The 8,559-nt window shown below is 33.7% G+C and overlaps 1 long non-coding RNA gene across 1 annotated transcript; it reads left to right on the forward strand.

Annotated features, from left to right (window-relative positions):
* Positions 1–2,217: 2,217 nt before the first annotated feature.
* LOC132109170 (uncharacterized) lies at positions 2,218–4,029 on the forward strand. The gene is made up of 4 exons (XR_009424479.1): positions 2,218–2,425; positions 2,723–2,883; positions 3,635–3,667; positions 3,750–4,029. It is a non-coding gene; the product is annotated as an uncharacterized LOC132109170 (long non-coding RNA).
* Positions 4,030–8,559: the final 4,530 nt, after the last annotated feature.

Here is an 8,559-nt window from a genome sequence, read left to right on the forward strand (position 1 = left end):
TACTTTTGATTTTAAATAATGTGACTCAATAGTTTCCATTTAGCTTTACTTAAAGCCCTAGTTGCCTAGTTCCTGAAATGGCACTTAATACAAGTGCCTACAAGACGATTTTAAATCTAGAAATTTTTCAGGAAAGGAGAATAAAAATTCTGTAATTTTTTTTCTGTTTAAAATAATAGTTAACGATGACAGTGCTCTAATCAACTGCACCCTTCAAACACTGCAATGCTACAGTGTACAGAAGTGGAAAGACCTGAAGAGCCCAAGATAGATTATCTTTATCTGGCTCGGCTCGGTGTTCATCTTCAGTTCTCTCTTCACAGCAGTTCAGTCAGTGTACTGTTTGAGTAAATTAATTACTCCGGGATATTGGTTTGTTTTTACTCAGAGGGAGTGTCAGCCACATTAAAAAAAGTTAACAGCTTAAGTCATTTGTGGATTAATGCTTTTTGGAGACGCCAACCGTTTCAAACGATTCAGTTCGATTTGGTGAACTGGTTCAAGAAGATCCGGTTACATCGAGTGATTCGTTCACGAACTGGATATCACTACACTGCAGTGAATGCGCTCACAAGAGAAGACAATGCGGAGTAAAGTCGTAATTTTTGTATTTTTGATGCTTCAAAAAATTCTAACTGACCCTCTGATGTCACATGGACTACTTTGAAGATGTTTTTATTACCTTTCTGGACATGGACAGTATACCGTGCATACACTTTCAATGGAGGGACAGGAAGCTCTCGGACTAAATCTAAAATATCTTAAACTGTTTTCCAAGGACGAACGGAGGTCTTACGGGTTTGGAACAACATTTTAATGACATAATTTTAATAGTGTGATGCTGCTTCTCAGATATTGTGTATATTCAAAACCAGTAAGGCATGTAATGATCTCATGAAAACATGAGACTTTTTTCTTTGGCATCCATATTAAATCCCCATAGAATTGCAGCCAATCATAAAGAATCACAAACGTTGGTATGTGATGTCCTTGTGAGGCTGGAATTTGTTCCCCATACATAATAAAGATGGGCCTTATTCTATTGGCAAAGGAAGCACTTTATCTAAGTAATCACATAAAAGTTTAGCACTTTTGAAAAGTTTGTTTCAGTGGCATCACCAGAGATTTCATCAGGGATCTAACACACATTTACAAACATCTTAAAATATATAGAATAAATAGAGTGCAAGTTTCTACAATGCACCATGCTGTACTCTTTTTCAAGTTCACATGGTTCCAGCTAGACAGATGGATTTGGATCTAAGGCTAGTGCTCAGCGTTGCACATACTGTATGTAAAAAAAAAAAAATTTCTTTGTACAGACTTCCAATACATAGGGGTCTCAAGGTTGTCTTATGATTTATGATAATGAAATCTTTGTAGGCATGACACTGATATGATATTTCATGAGCATAAATTCAGCTTTTAAGTGGGGCTTCACTCCTGTGCTCCAGCTCAGAAAGTATCTTTAAAGCCCCACAATCATTTAGTTAAGGTACACATCACCTCTTGGGATTTTACATGTTAAGACCATATACTGTATAGTACCATCCAAATATATAGTAATAGTGCACTAACAGCTGTGGGATTACCTGTAACACTTTTATCTTAGCTTTGCATAGATCATTGGATCTGATTAGACCGTTAGCATCTACTGTAGCTCAAAAATTACTGAAGACTTTCTATATTTTTCCTATTTAAAACTTGACTCTTCTGTAGTCAAAATAGTCCCGAGCTAGTCTGTATAGTTGCAGCAATAGCAGAGTTGATATTAGACTGTAATAAGAGTGAATGGTAGAAAATGGCAACTTTTTATTTTCTGTCAGTCTTAGTACACAATGTAACTACAGAGAGTCGAGTTTTAAATAGCAAAAATATAGAAACTCTTTGGTCTTTTTTGAGCGAGATGCTAACAGTCTAATCAGATTAAATTAAGCTAAATGTGCTACAGCCAGACATGGAGATCGGCTAAATAGATTGCAAAAAGTCAAAAAAGTGGAGTGTTCCTCCACTCAAAAAAGAAAGTGTTTGGAAAGTCCCAGTGTTTGGGCAAGTCAATATTTGACTTTAGTTTGAAACAACCCACCATTTTTTTAGAGTGTACATTGCGCAGTAATGTTACTAGTATGCACCTTTTAGGGGTAAATAAGGTACTATGGTGTCCATTTGAAGGTACTGCCCGAGTGACCAGCTGATGTACCCCTAAAGGTACAATGTTACACACTGTAAAAAATTTCTGTAAATTTACAGCATATTAACAGCGTAAATATACAGTACTGAACTGTTTTCTAAAATTACGGTGTCTTACCGTAAATGCACACGTGATCGGTGGGAGAGGGGGAACCAAAGGGTAGCTGACGCATGGAGGAGCATGGTTTCAGTCAAAGTTTTATGGATTTCATCTCAAGTTGACGCTCATTCACAGGTAAGCAGATCAAAGTCTGAATAAATGTTTATCTTAAATTTTAGCGTTTTTTTTTTATGTGGGCACAATATTTTAATTTACCTTTGACAAATCTTGCCAAGACGGTGAATTTACAAATTTCTCCTGAAAGTTAAGTGTATGTGTGTGTTTGTAAAGGAGAGATTCTTGCAGCTAACTGCATCGTTTTTTTTTCTCTTTCCTGGTGTAAAATCCTATAAATGTTAAACTTGTAAAGAGTTAAATATAAAAAACTTGCGTTCGCTGATTATTTAATTGAATATGAGTTTAATATAATAGGCAACAGTAGAAGATGAGCACGTGATCGGTGGGGGAGGGGAGCAACGGTTAGAGTCTGATACCAGAGAAAAGCATCATCAGTCTCAGTGAATATAACATAGTAAACGGATTTTATCTCAAATTTAATCTCGATTACAGATAGCAGATAACGAGAATCTGAAGTAAGTGTGTTTGCTTGATTTTCTGAAACACTTATTTGCACAATTATATTTACATTTTGCATTGGCGCCAACTCAGTGTGGTTTAAAATGGAGGTTAGGTGTGTTTAAAGTTGGTAACTTATATATTAACCTTATATACGTTATAGGGAAATCGAAAATAGGCCTGTAAACTTAATTTTACTTAGGAAGCATAAACTCACCGCCTTTTGCATGAGCACTTGACTTGATCGATGGATGGAGTAACGTAACGTTATGGTGAGAGACGTTTGTTTTTTGCGAGTAACAGATTAGTCTTATTGGAATATTTGCGCGAATTTCAATTTAAGTCGTATCTAAATCAGTTTAGAGTGTAATCTAAATATATTCTAACTTATTGTTTATTAAGTGGGCTTTGTATGTGAGCACATTTTAATCACAGATTTTGCACTGGATTTATTGGCACAACTCTCTATATCACAGAGGAAACGTTACTTCATTCACTTAACTTACATTCTAACTTGTTCCTCAGCCTCAAATACAGTTTTGTGTGTGTGTGTGTGTGTGTGAGAGAGAGAGAGAGAGAGAGAGAGAGAGAGAGAGAGAGTGTGTGTGTGTGTGTGTGTGTGTGAGAGAGAGAGAGAGGAAGAGGAGAGAGCAGTAGACAGAATATTTTTTAGTGTTTTGAATGAAAAGTTGAAGGATGTCCCAGGCTGAGAACATAGATATGCTACACCTGCTTGTCAAGATTCTAACGTTAATGTCCCACTTCCAGGAACATGAAGACGGACTGGTTTCACATGCAGATGTAAGTATTTAATTTTCTTCTTTCCACTTCACCACATTATATTATGTAATATTCTTATTTGTGTATTGTGTGTACTCTACAGGTTGCAGCATCTGCATCTGATATTGAGAAGACACTCAATCTACCTGCCAATCCTCATCTGATTTTGCTGGGTTAGTGTGTCATTACACATGATGAAGAGACATTTACTGATGTTTAAGATATAAAATTGTAACATTGCTGTTGTGCACGATTGTTAAAATTGCTTTTTTTATTCTTTTTTTTTTTGTGAGTGTCCAGTCAACACTTTTGACTGCAGTTACAACAGTGTTTGCTGTGTACTACATCTTCAGCCTGCAGTATCAAGAGGCAGCTTGTTGCACATAAGAAAGGTAAGTGTTTTCCTTTTTGCGTATGTTTTTAACACTCTCTTAGAATCTATTGTAACACTTTATAATAAGTATACAGTAGTAAAGTAATAAATTATTTGCAAACTAGTTACCTCAACCTTTCTCCTGTGTTCTCCTTGTGTTCTTCCATTTCAGTTTTTTCAGTATATCATCATCATCTGAAACACTGTCAAATGTGGTTTTATTCGCATGCCAGGCACGGAGAAAATAGGAGAAAGGCATGTAGATCCACATTAAATCCAAACAAATCAGAATATATATATAGATAGTTTGCAAATGATTTATAAGTGCTTTATTACATTATACTTATATTATAAAGTTTTACCAAATTAATCTAAATTCAAAACCAAATTAATTAATCAGAATTTTGAAAAATGGTTATTATGCACTTCGGTAATGTGTAATGCAACTTTCCTTAGATGTTTCTATGGAATAAACCCAGAAAGAGGCTCAAAGACCTGCAGAGGCAAGGTAGTCTCCAAGAAGACGGGGAAGGTGGTGAATAAGAAATCTACTACAGTCAATCCAAAGGTTGCCTCTCTACTAAAAAATCGAATGGACTTCAAATGGGATTTCATCTAGGCAAGTGAAGTTACGCATACATTTTCATTAAATACAGTTCTTAATTCAACTTATTTCACCGTTTAAACACATAAAATATTTCTCACATTTAAACTTGTTTAACAAAAAAAAAATCAACATTTAAAAGTAGTCAGTCGAAAAAGACTGATGTGACTCATTTTGGTTACTAACGTCGCGTCCCTGTAGTTTGCATTGCATAAAATAAAATTATTTACAGCAAAGAAACGGTTTTATAGATAAAATATCCACAAACCTATATTTGCCCAAAAATAAAATGCAAGTCGTCAGCGGCACTGAGAACTACTCTGAAGAGGAAACAGTCCGCACTCATTACAACCCCTATGTTGTTGCGACTGTCACGTCCCGGGTGCTGGGTTACACAAAAACTTTATTTTATTTTTTTTAGAGTACATGCACACTATTAAAGCAACTGATGCAAGCTGTTAATCTGGTAAGTTTGTCCACTAATGTTGCTCAAATGCACCGTTACCTCTCCGTCCTCTAACACCCCACCTTATTCCGGGACCTAGCAATTTACAAATGAAGTACTTGTCATACTAGTAGTGTGGAAACAATGGTTGTTATTTTAGTCTAAGAGTAAAAATGAAATTTAAAAGGTAAAAATAACGATGTCGACTAATTATCAGCGTCGCCACAGTTGATTACATCGACCAATTGTGACAGGCCTATTTACAATAAATCTTGAACTGATAAGAAGAAATTATACAATTAGCAATTAAAAATAGGAAAGAAGCATTTTCCACTTATATGAATAATTAAAAATTGTATGCGAGTGCTCTACACAGAAAAAAATGTAATAAGATTTACTTTGCGAAAAGTAAAGAATTTGCACAAATATATTTTAAGTAAATTTGACTGCTCTAATATAAAGTACAACTCACCTGTCATTCTCAGGTTAAATCTACTTAATATTTAACTTAACACTCATGAAGAAATTAAGTAAATATGTTTTTTTTTGTTTTGTTTTAATTTTTTAAATTACATCTTAATGGTTAAAATACATTTTAGAAATCAAATAGCATGTCCAATTAACTGAAATCCTGAAACTGATTCAGTTTAACAATTTATCAGTAATTTATTTTTAGGAAATACGTTTTTTTCTCAAATTCCATTTTTATTCAAACATGGAAGAACAATTGTGTAATTATTCCTTAAACATAATTTTTAATGATTATTATTATTATTAATAATATATTTTTAAAAATATTAATAAAATATTATTATTTTTATTACTACAATTCTTATTTGTATTATTATATTACTTTGAAAATGACACATTCTACTGTACAAAAGTGATATATTTCCGTCACAATCACATCACATTAGACCGAACCTTTATTTTGAAGGGTTGATGTGAAGACACTTGATTTTTTTTTTTTTTTTTTTTTTTTGTGTATGTGGGATAGAGCTGCAACTAATGATTATCTTTTCTGTAGACTAATCTAGTGATTATTTTTTGATTAGTCGACTACTTTAACGATTATTATTGATTTATTCTTTTTTTATTAATCTAGTGTTCATTTTTTTAATTAGTTAATTAATCCTTTGGATAACTTTACAAAAAATTATAAGTACAACTTCTAACATAATATTTCAACTTTTATTAATTAATACACTTATCCACATCGCGATTTCAGTTAGTGTAAAACACTGTTTTATTGTATTCATCAAAAATGTGACAAATTCTGTGACAATCCACATTATTTGCCTAATTCCGTTTTCATGACCGGATTCCGTGATTGCCTCCATGTTTTTCACATCGTGGAAATCGTAGGGTCCTAAGTTTCTGAAATGTTTGTGTAGTATTATATATATATATATATATATATGTTTTTTGTCATGTTCTTTTGAAATTCTGCTGATGTTATTTTAACTTAAAAAGGATTTTTCTCAATGTTTATGTTTCAGACTACACCCCTCCCTGGCTACACTTGCATCAGAGTTGGTGACAGTTTTATGTTTTTGAAACGTTCTTGGACTGTTCTACAAATCCTTGCCAGGTTTTGACTTTTATTACACCAAAATAAGATTCTTGTTCAGAAGTTGTTTAAGTTGTTAAATATGCCATTTCTTAAAGGCTGTTTTTAGGGGAACGTACACTCCAAGCCCATGCCCATGCATTGTCATACTCATAGCACACAGCTACACCTTAAATGGCTGCTTGTTTTCTGTTTTATATGGTGAACTTAAATTAGTTTAAATATGTCTACAGACTTTAGCAGGGTTAATTTTCCACATTGTCTGTTTTGTAATGCTATGGTTAATTTTCTTTTCTCTTCATCTCATCTTTCACTAACACATACAAAGACAGATTCTTCCATTTTAGATTGCTTTTTTTTTTGAGAAAGCATTTGAATTATTGGTTGGGCACTTAAATAAATAGTGTGCTATAAGAAATACCCCCTTGGTCTTCTCTTTTCTGTGTATTTGCTGCCACTTTTCTGTATAAATGAAATGCCAGTTTGTGAATTTGTTAAAATACAGATATTTTTAATAACGTTAATGATTGGCAAAAATGCCAGTTCTACGGTTTAAAAAAAAAAACTAGAATACAGTAATGATACTGTAAAATTACGGTACACTGCTGGAAACCCTGCTGCCAGTATATTACTGTTAATTTACAAAAAAAGCTGTAATTCAGAAAACTGTAAAATTACGGTACACTGCTGGAAATCCTTCTGCCAGTATATTACCGTTAATTTACAAAAAAGCCGTAATTCAGAAAACGGTAATACAACTGTAAAATTACGGTACACTGCTGGAAACCCTGCTGCCATAACAGTCTCACTCTCTACTCGTCAAATGTCTGATGCATGGTCAAGGGATCTGGCGTCACTTTTTTGACGCACTGGGTATACCTTTGGCGTTATTTTTCAACGTGCAGGTTAGTCCGATAGACTTCTATAGAACTCAGCAGCGTTTAAATTTGACGTCTTGGGTCAGCACACCGCAACGAGACTAAATAAATAAATAATAAAAAAAAAAGAATAGGCTACAAAAAATTATATATGACAGAGATCGTTTTATCTGGCCCACCAACTTGTTTTTGAGGTTTAAAAATCCTCGCAATCTGATATCAAAGTGCTCTCTGTGCAAAGGCTTAGCGCGTTCATCATTGGTGAGTTTAACAACACTCAACTGCAGGTAAAACAGCATTCAGCGGTGAGTTTGACCAAAGCAACGCTCAACTGCAGGAAAAACGGCATTAAAAGGTGAGTTTAACAACGCTCCAAGGCGCGTGCAAGTAAGCAGTTTAACCGTTTTCTTACAACCCATTCTCGCTTATCGCTTATTCATAGTTTATCACTATGAAATCACGTTCAAGAAGTCTCATTCAGCACACATCGCGATACTTGCCATCAGTTTACATGTGCCACAGGTTTGGTGAGTAGGCTAGATGTAAATTCGCTCTTTTAATGCCTGTTATAAAATGTATTCTACTGAACTTTCAATATATTCATTTCAAGTTCAAAGATGTAAATTTGTAGTAAGATCATGGTAACCACGACACGTACAACAGTAACAAATTACATTTGAAGTTAAAACCCAGGAACGGGCCATTTACCATGTTTTTACCACAGTAACTGTAGTTTTACTATGGTATATTAATAATAAATACAACATTACAATAATCATCAAACTAACTATGGTTGTACAACTGTAATGGTCGTTTTTTGATGTGCTTTTATATGACAGATATCACAGTAATCACATTTACTGTACCATGCTTTTGATACCTTTTGTTAATGCAATGTTATTGTGCAATGTAATGTTAATCCAAAAAAAGTAAATAAATAAAAGGACACATTTTTCCCCTCTTGCAGTTCATTCATATCAGTTTATATTTTAAATATTTGATTACAAAACATTATTAAAATTCTGTTTATAATTCTATTTTAT

This window comes from Carassius carassius, chromosome 2, assembly GCF_963082965.1.
Source record: "Carassius carassius chromosome 2, fCarCar2.1, whole genome shotgun sequence".
Lineage (NCBI taxonomy): Eukaryota > Metazoa > Chordata > Actinopteri > Cypriniformes > Cyprinidae > Carassius > Carassius carassius.